This window comes from Poecilia formosa, unplaced genomic scaffold (genome assembly GCF_000485575.1).
Source record: "Poecilia formosa unplaced genomic scaffold, Poecilia_formosa-5.1.2 Scaffold11, whole genome shotgun sequence".
Lineage (NCBI taxonomy): Eukaryota > Metazoa > Chordata > Actinopteri > Cyprinodontiformes > Poeciliidae > Poecilia > Poecilia formosa.
This window is the reverse complement of record NW_006799950.1, coordinates 2,944,069-2,961,305: the sequence shown is the minus strand read 5'-3', so window position 1 is coordinate 2,961,305 and position 17,237 is coordinate 2,944,069. Positions and strand designations below refer to the sequence as shown.

The window sequence follows — 17,237 nt, the reverse complement described above, 5'->3', positions numbered from 1 at the left end:
TCCATGCTTTCTCAATTTGTTTTTACTCAATACCATTTATTATTCTGGTGCAACAAAAACAAAAAAAACAAAAAAACAAAACAAAAAAAAGAAGAGCACAAGGTCACATTTCATCAATTGCTGTTAGGTGCCAAAGCATATTTCTTCCTTAAAAGACCTTGACATTTTTGTTATAGAGCATTTTTCCCTTCCCCTTGTGAAATATGCTTCTCAATTCATCTGTGTGCAGGTGCACAGCAGCCATACAAAGTGTGTGTGTGAGTGTTTGCGCCTGTGAACCTGACTGATACCTTTTGTGCACGAGGGTGATGTACAATCTAGTAAATTGAAGCAGCATATGGAGTGGGCTATCGATGGATCAATAAATTGATATACAGTGTTGGTTATGAGCTCTGTCAGGAGTATGTCATTGTTTTATGGACTGAATTTGAAGTATTTTCAGCCCATCTTCAATATATATCTTCCCTCTGGATGCAATTAACATTTACTGACATTCTAATGAACACTTTTGTATATTCCACTGTGATTTCATAATCAGTGAGGCTTACTGCAAACAATAATAAGATTCCCCAACAGTTAAAGAGTCCCTTAACTGACTAAGCCCTAAAATGTCAGGTATATGATTTGACAATTGGCTGGTAAACACTGTAATTATCTCAAAAGATTTGAAAAAGGGGGGGCGGGGGGAGTTTTTTCTGGATTACTGCTATTGCAAACATCATGTTACATTAACCGGTGGCAGTAAGTGAACACGGTAATACCTGTGAGGTAATAAGGGGCAAAACATTAATTGCAAGAAGAAAAGACAAACTTAACAGAGCAAGTGCCGTAATGTGCAATGGCGGTGTTTTAATTATCTCAGCACAGAGGGGATTGGACGCAGATTAGAATCAGACTGTAACCATTGGCGACAGTAAATCAGAAAGAGGCACTGGTCATTGATGTGACAAGGCTCCTGCCAGAAGGGCCAATGCAGCCAGATTTACCCCTCACACTGACAACTGTAAAAGGTATCTCACATATTGTTATAATGAGGTCCAGGCTAGCAGTCCTTTATGCCCTTCACATGGTGTTTGGAGAGGACGGAAGAACAAACCCACATTAGCATTAGGAAAATTATAAATAGTGACCTACTGGAAATATTAACCCAGATGCAGGTTCTGAAAGTCACACATAGTTCCATGGTGTCTAATGGTTGGCCATGGTAATGTAATGGTTTGGATTTATTATGGTAGAGGTGTTTTGTGAAGCAGCTGGAAGTTTCTTTATAAATTAACAAGGGAAACTAATGCTAGAAAAGTTTATTTTTCTATATCACAGACAAACTTCAAAACATGCGTCAAAGACAAAGCAAATACAATACTGTGCTACTTCAAATTAGGATTTTCTAGCCTAGTCCTTACAACAACTTGCTCCAATGTTTTAGAGATTTCCCTGCTTTGATACATTTGTTTCAGATAATTTAGGAAATTTATCCAATGTCAGCTATGCACGATTTCTACAAAGCTGACGTCATGCAGAAATCATGACGCAAGTGATTCAGGAAATATATTTCATTACATTCAAACTCTAAAGAAACAATATGATTAATTGCCATAACTATGCATATGATACACAACTTTACGTTACGATGTCACCAGGTGACACTGAACCTGTCCAAGCGCGAAACAGATGCTTACAACAAAGCATATCTGTGTCAACCTTCTTGAGCTGAACAGAAACAAAACTGAGGTTATCTTTGGACCTAAAGAGGAACAATTAAGAGTCAGCACAAAACTTCAGCTATTACAGGTACACATTACTGATGAGGTCTAAAATCTGGGTGTAGTGATGGACTCAGTCTGAACCTCCAGAGACATCTAAAGAAAATTATAAAGTCAGTCTTCTATCACCTGAAGAGAAGATTTCTAGGACTAACAGTGCCTGCCAAAAAATTGCATCAGACATCTGCAGTTGATCCAGAATGCTACTGATTGTGTTCTTACTAAATCTTGGTAAATATAAACACATCACCCCAGTGGCTCTCTGTAGCTCAGACAATTATGCACCACAAATCTGGAACAAACTTACAAAAAAGTGGAAAGATGTTGAAACACAGTCTTAAAGCAAGTCTAAAATCCAACTTGTGTAGAGTTGCCTTTGATAACACTAACTTAATGTATTTGACTTATATTTGATAACTATTGTTGATGAAATATATTGTTTGTTGCTTGTTTGATATTTGGGTATTGTGTTATATTGTAAAACATAAAGGACACTGAACTGCCTTGTTGCTAAAATGTGCTATACAAATAAAGTTGACTTTTTGAAACTTAAGCTTGTAATCCAACTGTAAGTAAACATCAGTTTGTCAAAGTCCTGATAGACTCATGAGTGCCACAAAACTTTTACTTCATGTTCTAATCTAAAACTTTTTTAGAACATTAATCTATTCAAACAAGTACATTACCAGTAGCAAATATTCTGTCAAACTAATGAATTTGCTTGAAAATGCATGTCCGTTGCAGACTGCTGGGCTTTGGAATTGCACAGTATGTACAGCCAAACCGCTTACAGCCAGTTTTAAATATTATTGAAGTCAACTGCTGGCAGCCTCAGCGGTATGTTAATGAGCCATGAACAAAAAAACTTGTCTTGCTGAAGAAATGTCAGAGAACCTTACAGGCAGTGTACAAATACTGTAAATACACTGTCATTTTAGATTAGGAGAAGCTAACAAAACATAACGGCCTGGCTGTAGCCCAAACATTCTGAGCACCTGTTGTGAAAGAAAGCCTTGTTCCTTTCGACTCCTGCCTTGCTGTTGAGCTAGATTTGTTTGAAATACTGTGTTCACATTACTTTCACTTTCAGCTTAAATAAACTGACTTAATAGTGTTTGCTCAAGGTCCAACTCATGTACCTACACACAAAAAGGACTGTGTGTTTGTGTGTGATAATGCTATATTTGTACGCTCAAGCAGCATTGATTATAATTATTTACATCAATTTAAATCTGCAGAGAAGTTTCTACGAACAAAATGATACAGGCATTCTACTGGTAAGATAAACTGAATAATTTTGGAGGAAAATCTAACCCGTATGAACAAGTAAGTATTCTTTGCGACAATCCAAAGGAAGGTTGGAACCTTTTCACAGCTAATTTCCCACTGAAAAGGTTTGTGGTGGCTTATAGGTTGTGTTTCATGTAATATGGAAAAACATGAGGATTTTTTTTTTATATAAATGGAAAAGAAAAACATTATCCAAGTAGCTGGGACACATCACAGACACCCTCACTTGGATGACCGAGGCATGGATGATCAGAATCCTGGTTGTGTCCAAACAGCATATTATACTTTTTTATTCCCCTTGGGATTCACAACTGCCTTTATTCCTCTGACATCAACGAGCCTTAGTGTGCTGTGCAGAGACTGCCCTAGAAAAACCCCTGGAGGCACCTCAGTGAGTTCACAGTGAGCCCTTGACCCATTCCTTCAGTAGACCTCAAGAGGCTGTAGGTATTGCACCTTTCTTCACTTATCAGCCTCCTCCTCATTTCAGTCTTGCCAGAGGACTGAATTCCAAAAGCAATGCTTGCTTAGACAAATTTGATTTTAAAACTAAGTCCAGAATGTTGTGACAATGTGCTCAGGCAACATCAGCTGTCTTCCCAGATACACATTCTGCTCACAGGCTGCCTCAACAGTCCTAGTGTGGCTACTGCCATGGAGTTCAAGTTGGCGTTGGGGCTTCTCTCCTTTCTGGACCTCTGTGCAGGTGGCATTTGCCAATGCCTTCAAGACTGGTATCATGCATACTTGTCCTCTCACAGGACTTTGGTGGAGTAGTTTAACATATTCTCCACACAACCTCTTGTCTAAGGTTTCCGGATGCTCGAGTTTCTGTAAGCCCCTGGTTGAGTAAGTTGGAAAGGCATAGCAAAACATCATACGCAGACAGGAATCTAATCCACCTAGTTTATCTTCAATGTCAGTGACTGTCCCCAGTTTGTCCAAACTCCCTGCTGATGCATGACCACAAACCTTCTGAAGCACTTATTCACCACCTCTAAACCCTCTCTTCTTGAATTAGATGCATTGTCTTTCTGCCAAAGTGTGACACTCTAATTTTCCCTGAATCTCTGTAAGGTAGTAACACTCTGGCTCTGGTGGCCTTAAACTATTTTATTAACAGAGCTGGATGGATTTCTTAAAGATGTAATTGGTTACAGTTATGTTAATCCATTTAAATGTATTGGTAATGTAATTACTTAAACAAAGGGATGCAACCAATCACATTTGGTTATATTTGAATTATCTTTTAACACATTTGTATCGGTGTATAGGTGGCTGATACTGTAAAGTTCAAGTTGCTATGTGATGAATACAGATGGGATTTAACACTCATTGAAGGGAGTTATATCTACTGAATATGGTCCCTTCAAAATGCCACTCAAAAGAGAAACCCATTTTCATCATTTTGTATGACTGTAAGTAAGGCCTGGTCCACACATGGCTGGATATCTGATAAACCGTTTTTTACGCAATTTAGCTTTTCATCCACATGCAACCTACATTTAAAAGTACCAAAAATGATTAATAATGAAAACTCCGGCCAAAGTGAAGATTTGCACACTCTTTTTTTTTTGTTTTGCTTTTGTGTGTGGATGATGGAAACCAGAGATTTAGAGATAAATGCATGACAGTCTGCAACAAATAATGTGGTGCTGACGTCACTGCCCGGAATTACTGTTTGTACAAATAAGTGCCTCTCTGATTTGTACTGATTCACAGAGGTGCTGGATTTGTATGTTTGCTCAGGCACTTTTTACTTGTTTTTTTTATTAGCTAAACTTTCTCCAATATGTTAAGATTCAAAGGAGAAGGAGCACTTGGAGGTCAGCTGTTTTACAATCGAGGCACAATGCCATTCAACTCCCATATGCATGCACATACTTGCTTAACATCATTCCCAGTCAACAATGTCTTGTGTTTCATTAACATTATAACATGGAATTTAAATGCAGTTCAACCTCTTTGTCTGCCCACACAAATGAATCTCATGGTACCATGTTTAATTCCTAACAGGAAGTTGTGGTTATTTTGAGGGATTGTGATGGGCTGACAGGTTTTAGCTTTGCCTTACACTGCCCCCTATGGGTTTGGCATGTTTAAAACAGCATTCAGTGGTGTAAATCAACGGGTTTGTGTGGATGAACATTTTTCTTAAACCATTCACGTGTGGGCAAGATTACATTATAGAAATTAATATCTCGTATAGAACACCCGGCTAACTGTGGACTAGGCCTAAATTAATAACTTTATATGTCATACTCTCCATTTTATTAAAATGGTTTCTGCCAAGTGGTTCTATAGGTGTTACCCATCTCTTCTGTCTTAAAATATGAATTTTTTTCAGGCTCTAGTTGCCTTTATTGTAAAATAAATGGCCAGGAAATGGGGACAAGAGAGAGGGTGAATCTTGCAGCAAGTGGTTCGAAACTGGTAATCAAACCCAGGATGCTGAGGACTACAGCCTCCCCACATGGTGTGCATGCTCCACCAATTGAGCCACCAGCGGATAACCAATAGGGAAAAAGATATGAAGGAACAGTAATAAATGTCTTCAAATGAAGTAAAAATGTGACAAGATCTATAATTAATCTCGCAAGCCATACCAGTTCTTCCTGAATAGCTTTTCAAGCTTGCAAATAAGTTTTTCTTTTAACTGTTATTAAGCGGGAGAGATGAAAGCAGAGGAAACCGATCAGGTAGCGGAGCTACAATAATGACTTGGAAGGCAGAAAGGGACAACATATTAGAGCTGCATATTAGAGAGTATAAGACCCTCTCCCTGTCGCCTTGGCATCACCACCACCCACCACTCTCAAGTGGTTAAATCTCAACAATATGAAGCATGTACGGGGAGAATTCCCCATTCAATTTTAAGAAGTGAATTTCAGGCTCTGATGAACACAATTCTAAGAGTAACTATAATTTAACCACATAATTCTCTCAGTTACAAGTGTTGTGACCTCAGATTTTATAAAGGCATTTGGGGGAGATGATGATGAGGTAACTTGAGGCAGTAAGAAATATTTCTGTGAATCTGAATAGCTTCATAAATGAGATATTTTTAGACACCACAAAAAATATATACATATTTTTTTCCCTAACCAGCCTTCCCTAGCTATTATTACAAATACGTAAATTCACTCAGGCGTCAATGCGTAAGCTTGAGTAAAGCTTCTGAATACTTTATCTGCCACCACATCTGAGGCAGACTCTGGGTCAATTGGTTTAGTCTACGCTGAAGTCAATTTAGATGTTTCAGTCCTCGCAATAAACCAGCGGAGAACTGAGCCCTCTAACTCTGAGTCCCACAGCAGATAATCAAATACAAGGTCAGCAGGGTGTATTCATACTTGACACTATAAGTACTTGTCAATAGCCCTTCATTTGTACATAAAAACATAGATTTGCTATTAACTGCTACTTTCAGGTCGCATATTTCACTTGACAGGTTAAGATAGCACGTCTTCCACCTCCCTTGCTTCATTATTGCATCATGTTTCTCTGTGTTAAGTGTCTGTTTTATGTTGGAAACATTGCTCTTTCTTTCCTCTGGCCCTCCTGTTCTCATCTCTGGTTTGCACAAAGGGACAGTTTTGCTCTCACAGTAGCGGGTAGACTTTGATGTGGGCTGACAATGTGACTTATGCCTCTGCTAAATTTAATCATATTAGCTAGTTAACCATGCTGCCACCATGTGACCCACTGACAAAAACCAAGCTCCCTTTGCACTCTCTTCAGTGCATGTACCCCCACCCCCTTCTGTTTCTAAGATAATCTAGCCTTGGGATTGAGGGGGCGCAGCAAGCAGAATGCTCTTGGGAGATCCAGTTAATGCTAATATGTGTAAATATTAGAGTTTTTTTATGAGACACAGAGGACCGGAGTTATTAAAAGACAGATTGTATCTGCAGGTTTTTAAAAATACGTAGCTCGCCTATATCGCCTAATATTCTTTCAAAAATATTTCTTCTTATCGTGCTTTAAACCGTTTTCATGTTCTGAACAATGGAGTGTTTTACTACTATAGTTCTTGTTTTTCTTCCAGTAATCAATGCAAAAATGGAAAAACAAACAAACAGCAGACATTAAAAGGCTTATTGTTAGCATTCATCTGTGAATCTGACAAAATTGGAAATGCACTGAATACATGTAAATACCAGTTCTTTCTGCATGGTCCCAGATCCACCAATTACCATGGTTCATTTTTCCTGGGTCAAATAATCCCAACCTTTTAAAAAGTTGTGTTTTCAAAATCCTCTTCTTCCCCCAAATTTCTCTCACATGGAGCCTATTTCATGTAGGAGCGACCACAGCTTTTTCTTGGACTATTTTTACAATAATGTAACACAGGGCTGCTTTTCCCCTTTATGTCACTGCGCACACTAGCTAAAAGAAAGCCAATATACATTTCCGCCGGCAGACAAATGTGTCAGGATGTCTATAAAGCAGTGGACTGCAGGCTGGCTATTTACGTTTAAAGCCAACTAGCATTATCTGATTATAGTGTTAATCAGAAAGGTAAAAGTTACAATTGTATGTGCAATAAGCACTTACAAGTAGTATTGAGTTGAAGTTGTTGTTCATAATATTGCTTAAGTCTATAATTTCATCCATAATTTTGTTTAAGATCAAAATAACAGTCAATAAATGATGTATGTTACATTATTATAGCTTAAATAATCTGTATGGTACATTATTATAGTAACAGTGAAAATAATCATTGCTTTTCCTCTGCAATATATTGTTTTAATCTGTTTTTCCCCAAACATCTTCAAATTGTGGCATCTTTCCTCGGGGTTATCATGCTGCGAGAATCTCATTCTGACAGTCTCAAGTAGAAACAGAACATATGCCAAAAGAACAAGAACTTCCCCATCTCTCACATTAGTTTTTTTGTCTTACAGCAAATGGTTAAGACTTACCCGTTTAAGAGTGTTTTTATTTATTTTTTTTTATTTTTTTTATGTGGTGTTTTTATTTGCCATTTTTAGTCTTTCTATAATTTTCATTTCTCTAGTGGTCTAAACTGCAAAGAGATGATGGTAAAGAAAATGGTATAGATTGCTGTTAAGCTTCAAGTTGTAACTAGAGGGACTGCAAAGATGATTAAGTTTTGTAAATGTGATGTCAAGTAAAAGAAGAAGAATAAAACATTCCTTTTGACTAAATTATGTCACTAAAACTTAATGTTTTTGAGATAAGGCTTTTTCTAAAGAGCTTTTTTTTTCTTTTCTAATTATTTTCTTGTCATTGCTGGATTGACCGTCCATACATAATTAATGCATCTGAGTGCTTGATCCACCACTGCTTCTGAGGAACATCATGTGTCAGTGGGTCCATTCTTCTCCAAAGGCAATATAGAATTTAATCCACCACAATCACTTTAAGACTTTTTGGGATTTTGCAAAGGCAGCTGCTCGATACGTTTAAATAAGCAATAAATATTTTTGCTACCCATCTCTTTCCTACCCGTATGTCACATGCTTGTCAAGCTAATTATTACTCACCCATAGCAGCTTGACAGAAAACTCGCTGAACTCAGACTTCAGTGATAAACAGTAATTGATAAAGTATAATATGGAAAAAGTCCACTCATGTAAATGAGTATAAATCACTATATAAATGAATAGAAACCGATTATAGATCAGACTGAAGACATAATATAGATGCTTTGGCATAAGGAATTAAATTTGCAGCTAAGTTTATTTCAATTTTCATTGTTTTTAGTTTTAGTTTTTAATTGTGTTGAGCCTTTGCTGGCCCTGGGAGGGACAAAAATGACTGAACTATAAGCAAAGCATAAAAGAAACTAGCAAAATCTACAAATCCCAGAATACACAGTATTAACCCATTTTCATGCCCACCCAGAATCTCAGTGATGTCACAGAGCAGGGGGCCTCAAATCTAGGCCTCGAGTGCCGGTATCCTGAAACTTTCAGTTTTGCCCCTGGTTCAACATGTCTCAAATGGCTGAGTTACCTCCTCAGTCCAGTCAAGTTTGTCATAGTCTTGATAATGACCTGATTATTTTTGACCCAGGTGTGTTGAAGCAGAGACATCTAAAACCTTCAGAATACCGGCCCTTGAGGCTTAGATATGAGGATCGCCATCAGAGAGCAGCAAAACTCGGCAAGCAACAGAGTTGTTTCTCATTGCTTGCAACTCTCCATTCGGGAGGACATGCACATGAATGACTTTAAGGCCAAGAAAAAGACTGCATTTTGGAAGAAACCTTGGATTCACACTATTGTACGATCTTCTATTTGTGTACCCAATGTACTGTACTCAGGCGAAAATAAGACTAGAAATTTGAGCTTTAGCATAAAATAATCTGATTAAAAGCTTTTCTAGGAACAGATGGGTTATGACTAATTATGTTGAACAATTTTTTTGCCACTACCTGAAGAAGACTGCATTGAAACCACAGCTCCACACACCTGATGCCGTCAGCAGTCCAAGCAGACACTTGCCCAGACTCTAGACCAAGAGAACCCACCACGTCTTCTTTGCTCATCAGTCCTGCAGAACTCACAGACCCATCAGATGAGCTCCTCTGCTCACTATAACTGGTCATAATGACTGCTGTGTCTGGGAAGAGGAAAGTGGTGACGAATAAATGAACAATTTTCAAATTGTTTATTTCGTTGTATTTTGCTTTGTTTGTGTTGCTGAAGTGTTTTGTAGCTAAAAGGGCACAGAAGGTGATGTTTTGTAAGACTGATTGCAACGTGAGCTTATTCCATCCTATCTGGATCTTCTTTCTTGCTTCTCACCAACATGCTTTACATGTATGTTTAATTCCTATAATGCGCTAAATTGTGTCGCCGTAATTCCGATGCAAATGCTACACCTCAGAGCTCTGCTAATTCAAAGATGGTTGCTGCCATTAGTTATGATGCGTTTACTGCGCAACAAGTTCTTCTGATGTGGTGGTCAACCATATGATCATTTACACTTTAATATTTATATTAACGGTACTTACACTGACACTGACATTTTGTATTACCAAAGTAAAAAAAAAACAAACAAAAAAAAAACTGCAAAATATTTGCAGTAATTTTTCACAATCAATAATAATAATACCAAGCCTGTTTTAGGTGGATTAGAAGAGAACCAGCCTCTTCACTTGTGGTTAATCCCACTGAACTCGCCCACATTTCTTGCATAGGTCGTCTTTGTTACAAAAGTAATCACCTTATTTATTTTTGTACTGTAACTGAGTGGCCAACTAGTTCATCCCATATAGTCTAATTGAAATGACCTTTTTCCCTTGAAAACAGTTTGTTTGTTCTGTCGTTACAGCCACAGGGACAGGCTTCGAGGAAGGGTGGTACGATTATTCGTCCATATGGAAGTTTTGAGTGTGATTACAAAGGCGTTATTATGTTAGAAAAGATCTAAAATGTGTGTGCCCTTTAAACTGATGAGGATGGTTTGTTAGGCTGTGCACTGAGAACATTTGATCACCATGCATTTTATCAGTATAAGTAGGTATGATCTTTGGAAGAGAGACAAACAAGTCTTAGGGAGTTGCAACTGATAGCACAGAGTAATTTGGCACAGAGTGTCCCTGCCTAAAAGTCCACGAGGGAGAGAAAAGACCTGCATGAAAGGTTGACACTGCTGTTATGAGCGTGTGTGCCTAGCACTTTGTGTGTATATGTCAGAGTAAATGTAGGAGAAAGGATGAGAGTGGTCTTGATTACAGCTGATAGGTTTATTTGAGGAAGGTCAGGAAGATTTGGGAGAAGACCAAGACACCAGTAGCTGATGGGGATGATAGAAGAGTTAGGGCACTGTTAAAACACGCATTTCTGTGTGACAAAAGCAAATGGACCTGAGCACAAAAAAAAAAAAAAAAAATCTGTTTTATCCGAATCACAATTGCAAATTATGAAAAAGTAACTAAAACAAAGTGAAGACAGTGTTTCAGCATCAATTCTCTTCTGCACTGGTGTTCTCCTTTCACGGGTCTTTGAGACTGAACATACCCACAAGTGTCGAGTTGTCACAAAGAGTCTGTTTGACAGCAGCGTAAGCCCCCCACGGCTCATCAGAAGTGCCAATCCAGAGATGCTGCATGCCATGGCAGTGAATGATAGATCTGAAGGTCAAAAAATAGACAAATGAATGACAGTTTAGTGGAGAGATATGCAGATTTAAGAATTATAATTGGGTGTCAGCCACTGTTGGTTACAAATAAAAAAATCCTTTCAGGATGTAATTGGCAGATATCTTATTATTCACTTTTTTTTTCCCTTTTTCTTTTCTTTTTTTTTGCCGTTTCTTGTCAGAAAATTATACTGCATCTTATGTCTTTGCAGTCAAAAAGCACCCTGAGCAACTCCCGACGTGTGGTTCTCTTGTGTCCCTGCTTCTCCTCACCAGCTCCTGAGTGGAAGAATCTCTTCATCCTCATCATATTATTATCCCTCCATAGCCTGATGAACAAGCACCGATGACAGTGTGTATTTGATTATTGCCGCTGTTGCCCTCCAGGCACTCTGTGTTTGATTACACCTGCCTTGGAGGTTGCTCTTTTTCTGATTACACTGGCTGTTATTTCCTCCTTGTAATCACACCCATGAATAAAGCTCTTGTGTTTTTTTGTTTTTTTTTGTTCTTTTTTGGCTGGGATTTGAAATGAGGGCCTTATCTATGTGTAAACCTCTCTGTTTTTGGTGTTTTGTTCAGTGGGTAAAAGGTGATTACTGATAGCTCCGAGGCTTGTTTGGGTATGATTGCTTTTGCCTGGCAGGCTAGCATTTAGAATAATTTGTGCCCTCAACAACCAGTGTTTATTTTTGTCAACATTCCAATTACATCAGACCAATCAGTGTGGTCACAGCCCAGTCTTCTCATCCCCACATATCAGCTGTGTCAACATCCTCTGTCATCTCGGGTTGTCACAGCGATTGTAACTCTATCACTCAATCTTTTTATTTGCTAATTGCATTTGCATCCAACTTCAGGAAACAACAAACACGGCCCTTGTCCCCACTTCATTTTTTTGCAACAGATATATTCAGTGAATATTGTCCAAATCCCATAATCCGTAAGACAAATTGGGTAAAAAGTCCATGAACCATGTATTTTGAGGGACTCTGTCACCATGGTGGGATAATCATCAACTTTAGAACAGCACCTCAAAGCCAATTCATTTTTTGTCATTCTTTCTAGTAAGTAATAAAGTGCTTTCTTCTCTGATTGAAAGAGACAAATCTTATTTGATTTTTTTTTTTTTGACAGGAATAAATGAGGAGACCCCCCACATTTGGTCTAACTTAAGAAAACTAAAATTGCACGTAGGCATGTTACATGCCAAAAGCATCATTTCTCATCTTTTTGAAAGGATATTTGCCTCGTTTAGACCTAAACATTTAGTTTGGTGTAGATTATTAAAGCTTTTGATTGTTGCAGTTTCATTGCTTGAAAAGGTTTTAGAGCTGTAAACATTTTGTGCATGAAATATTGTGCCGACTTTCATTTAAGATTTAAGTTGACTTGCAGTTATATAGATTACAACCTTTATGTAGAAAGTGACTTACGCCAATTTCAAGCCCTGTTTGTGTAGATGCGATGTTTATAAATGAGAACCCAGGTTTAGCTGCCTAACCAAGTTCACCTTTAGGATGGTAAAGTCTCCAAAAGTAATAAAAGATGGTCCCATAAATGTCATGATGGGACCATCATTCCATTACATCATGACTTGCTGCTAGATTTTTTTTTAAGTTGACCCATCAAATGAAAATATTGGATTCATTAAAAGTACTCCCACTTCCCAATCTGAACTTATTGATTTTCAAATTATAGCGCTGTTCAGAGAAAGAAGCAAAAGGTTGAATTTGGGGATTAAGAAGGCTTGACATAATCCTGCCAAAGCAGGGATAAGGCCAAAACACAGGTTAACCGTTAAAAAGCAGGGATGAGAAGGCTAGGAAAAAATGCTGCAAACACAGAGAGAAAGCAAATAAAATATAGCATCTCTTAACATAAGAAGCAATAGATTAGTGTAGAACAACAGAGAAAATGCTAGGTATTGTTTTAATCCTGTCTGTGGGAGTCCTCTAATCCCTTGTTGTGAGCATCACAGAAACACGTTGGTGTTTTTGTCTTTTGTTCCATGAGGGTAATCCCTGGCCTGCCTGCCCTCCAGTCTGGGGTGGTATGTCTATGCAACAGTAATGCAGCCTAAAGTCATAACACAGTCAATAGGACACATACCACCCTCCAAGCAAGCCACTCTTTATAAAGCTAAGTATTACTAATGGCACCATATACATTTTATTTTTATCTGAGTTTCTTGCCCAGCAGTCATTGGGCAAGAACTGGGGTGCAACACACACACACCCACACACACACACACACACACACAGGACAAACAATCATGCACACATACACTCATACCTAAGGACTATTTAGAGAGACCATTTAACCTAACAGTCATATTTTTGGACTGTTGGAGGTAATGGAAGGACTCATGTATGCAGAATATGGAACAAACGCCAAGCAAGTACCCTGACTGGAAATTGAATCCAGCACCTTCTTGCTGCAAGCTAACGGTGCTGCCAACTGTTTTACTGTGCAGCCTGTAAAACCACTTAGCAAAAATAACAAAAAAAAGTAACAGTGGATGTTTGATTTGTTTTGTCTTTTATTCTATTGGTTGGGTTCAAAGTTTCCAGGACAAGGCTTACTTTAGAAATGCAGTTCTTACAGAAAAGCATGTAGTGGGAAGAGCTTCTCAGGGCTCAATTTCATTTTGAGTGAAAGCCCAGTCACCCAGATGCCGTTAACATATTTCCTCAAGGTAGATGACCCAGGCAGAAACGGGGACAAAGCGCTAAAGAGCAGATTTTCCTCTTCACTCACCCACTATAAGTATTTGTGAATGTTGGTCAAATGACCCCTTCATCATTTCACACGTTGGCAGTTTTAGTTGCTTTGTGTCACCTTTCTTAACCATGCATCAGTTTTAATGATCTCCCCACAGCCTCCTGTAAGGAAATCTAGTGACATGAGGTCAATAAATAATAGATATTAGCAGTTCATTCAGACCTAGTTTGATCTGATATCTGTCATATTTTATAAAAGTCACCCGAATCAGTGATTGGTATCACCAGTAATGGAAATGGGTGAAAAGGAAAATATTTCAAAAATTGTATGCAGTTAATGTGTGTGTTGTCCGCCTGCGGCCATAAAGTACTAAATATAGATGAATATCTAAAATATTATTTTGTTATCTTTTGAAAAATCTATATTTTCAAGTCTAACATGGACATTTGGGCTCAATTTGGGCTTTGCTTTTGGAATGAGTTATTTTCTTTGGCTCAGATTTTCTAATTCACACAAAGTGCTCAGGAGGATTACATCGACAGAAAACTCATCCCAAAATGTATCTGAACTAAAATAAAGGAATATTATACGCTAATGTTTTAAGGTATAGCTCTGGCTTCTTTTGTTCATCCATCCATCCATCCATTTTCTTTACAGTCTTGTCCCTCAGTGGGGTTGGGAGGGTTGCTGGTGCCCATCTCCAGCTAACGTTCTGGGCGAGAGGTGGGGTACACCCTGGACAGGTCGCCAGTCTGTCGCAGTGGCTTCTTTTGTCTCAACTAAAAAAAAAAAGAAAAAAAAAACTCAGAAAATGATATCAAACAATCAAAGATCTCACAGGTAAAGGTTTTTTTTTTTTTTTTTTGCAATTTTTTTTTTCCTATCCAACTAATTTACCATATTAAAACCAAGTCTGAAAGTGTTAAATTAATTTGTCACAAAGTTGTATATCGAAAGAAAGCGATGCAAGTCTTCTTTTGATCTTCAAAAGAAGATGCAAGTCTTCTTTTGATAAAAAGACTTGCATCGCTTAACCAGGGTTTTCAAACCGGAAAAGATTAACTGCTCCAAGCCCGGCACGACCTTGAAAAAGCAGAAGAAATTGAATGGATGAGGAGTTTGTTGTGATTTCAAATTTTTTTTTTTTTTATTTGTACAAAATAACAGCTTGGTTTTATCTGCAACAATAATCAGCACTTTCGGTACATTCTGCAGGTATTATCCTTAGAGTATTTTACAAATTACACCACCAAATGCTAAATTAGTTTCCTATTGGGGGAAGGGAAAACACTAAGAAAATACCAATATGCCACCTCAGTGTCAGATGTTTATGCCACGGCACAACTGAGTAGAAAGTGCATCTATTTTACCTCCCCTGAAACGCAGTGTGTTGCCTGGTGGCTTAAAGTGATGATGTCAGTGGGCCATAGTGGTTTATGAGATTAAGTCCCAAGAGGAAGTCATAGGCTTTTTAAACCTTGGACAAACAGCCTCTTAATTTAATTGAGGGTGCAACTGGGCACAAAAGTAATGATTGCCTTGATCATAAAAGGCAAAGAGGCATTGTGTACCTCAGTGTTGTTAATAGCAACAGCAAGAGCCAGAATGGTTATGAGTAGATCCAATCAAACTGTGAGTTAAGAGTGGGCAATGACACTCACTAAAGATAGCGCACTTTTTTTTTTTTGCATTTTTAAAATCATGAATGGTTATGTTTAAAAGTTAGACGAATCAATATTTAAGACACTTGTCACAGGAAAACATCAAAGAACTCTCCTGACAGCTATTTGTGGCTTCTTCCCTGTGCCTCAGCATGAAAGAACAGTGGTTCTAGTATAAAGTGCAACCTTCCAACATGGAATCAGTCTATAGTGACATGGACACCCACACACTTTACAGATCTGTCTATAAACTCCCCAAGCAGCTCAAATCAATTGAAGCCTTAAAGGGGAATGGTACTGTGAATATTTCTGCCTTGACAGAGCAGAGCTTCAAAGACTTTCCAAAAGAACTTTGGGGCTTGACTGAAGATCATTCCATCACAAAAATCCATAATCATCAATTGGTACATTCACTTTCTGAAATCAAAGTTCTTTTTTTTTTCCTCAATGCCATATCGGATGTTTCAGGAAAAAATAAATAAATAAATAAATTCCTCTATGGATAAAACAGTTCAATAAAAACTAATATAAAAATGCACTTTTGGATAAAGCTTCTGACTGTTCTTAGGGTGAGATTAACATAATTTCACAGCAGGATTTACACAGGCTAAGACTTCAAATCTGTTCTAAAATCCCAGATGAAGAGAAGCATTATGCATTATGTTTGTTTCTTGCTCTCTTATTTTCTTTTCGTATTTTGTTTTTAAAATGGATTGAATTGTTGTTTCAACAGCATAAAACTGAGAACATTCATAACATTCATGTGTAGTGGAAGAGGGATCGATATGTTGTCGATCTGGGTTTTGACAGCTCTGTTTTCCTCTTACAAACTGGAAGAACTGGAGTCTGCGGAATGGCATTCGACAATGAAATTTTTAATTTCAAGGCTATACGTGCAGTGCTACCAGGGAGTACAGGGTAGTGTCATGATTAAGTCATGACATTAACTAAATAGTGGGTCTCACAAGACTGATTCAATACTAAATTTGAGGGATGTTGGCACTAAGGTTTGACAACACTAAGGTTAAGCTGTTTTCATATTTGGCACACTAGTTTGAGGTCTCTTTCAGAGGAGCCACACAATAAATAGAAAAAGCTGTCTTCAGACAGAAACCTACTCTAAGTGAAGTCATTCTTAATTTTGAACATAAATACATTATAATGTGATTATTTTTTGCAGAGTTCTTCTAAAAAAAAAAAAACGCCACTACCAAGTTAATGACTGAAAGCTTTTAAACAGAAAAATGTACAGATGTTTGGATCACATTATTCAATAAAACGTGCTATGAGGGGGGTGCTGTGGAGGCGCAGGGGCAAAGCATGACCCACGTATTGAGGCCTTGGTCCTAGTGGTGGTGGTCACAGGTTCAATTCCCAGCCTGGTGACATTTGCCACATCTCTTCCGCCTCTCTCATTACCCACTTTCCCGTCGAACTACTTTTAAATGAAGGTCACTAGAACCAACAAAACCTTTAGGAAAAAAAGCGCTTTGAGGTAAATTCACAAATATAGTAAGCTGCTAATGGTTGCCTGTCCTACAATGCCCTACAGCCATTTACTGGTACCAAAGAAAGGTAGGAAAAAATGTATGCACTGTCAAAGAAACATTTACAACTCTGTGCTCTGCTCAGTAAGGATGTAATTGTCATGACTCATCCGTTTTCTGTCTCCTGCCATGTCTCA

At 38.1% G+C, this 17,237-nt stretch overlaps 1 long non-coding RNA gene across 2 annotated transcripts in view; it reads right to left on the bottom strand.

Annotated features, from left to right (window-relative positions):
- Positions 1-17,237, bottom strand: part of LOC107834896 (uncharacterized) — a 121,423-nt gene that overhangs the window by 64,000 nt on the left and 40,186 nt on the right. For both annotated transcript variants that reach the window (XR_001660730.1, XR_001660732.1), the window contains exons 2-3: positions 11,048-11,160; positions 9,494-9,644 (exon numbers count right to left, since the gene is read on the bottom strand). This is a non-coding gene — a long non-coding RNA (uncharacterized LOC107834896). The remainder of the gene's footprint in view (positions 1-9,493; positions 9,645-11,047; positions 11,161-17,237) is intronic.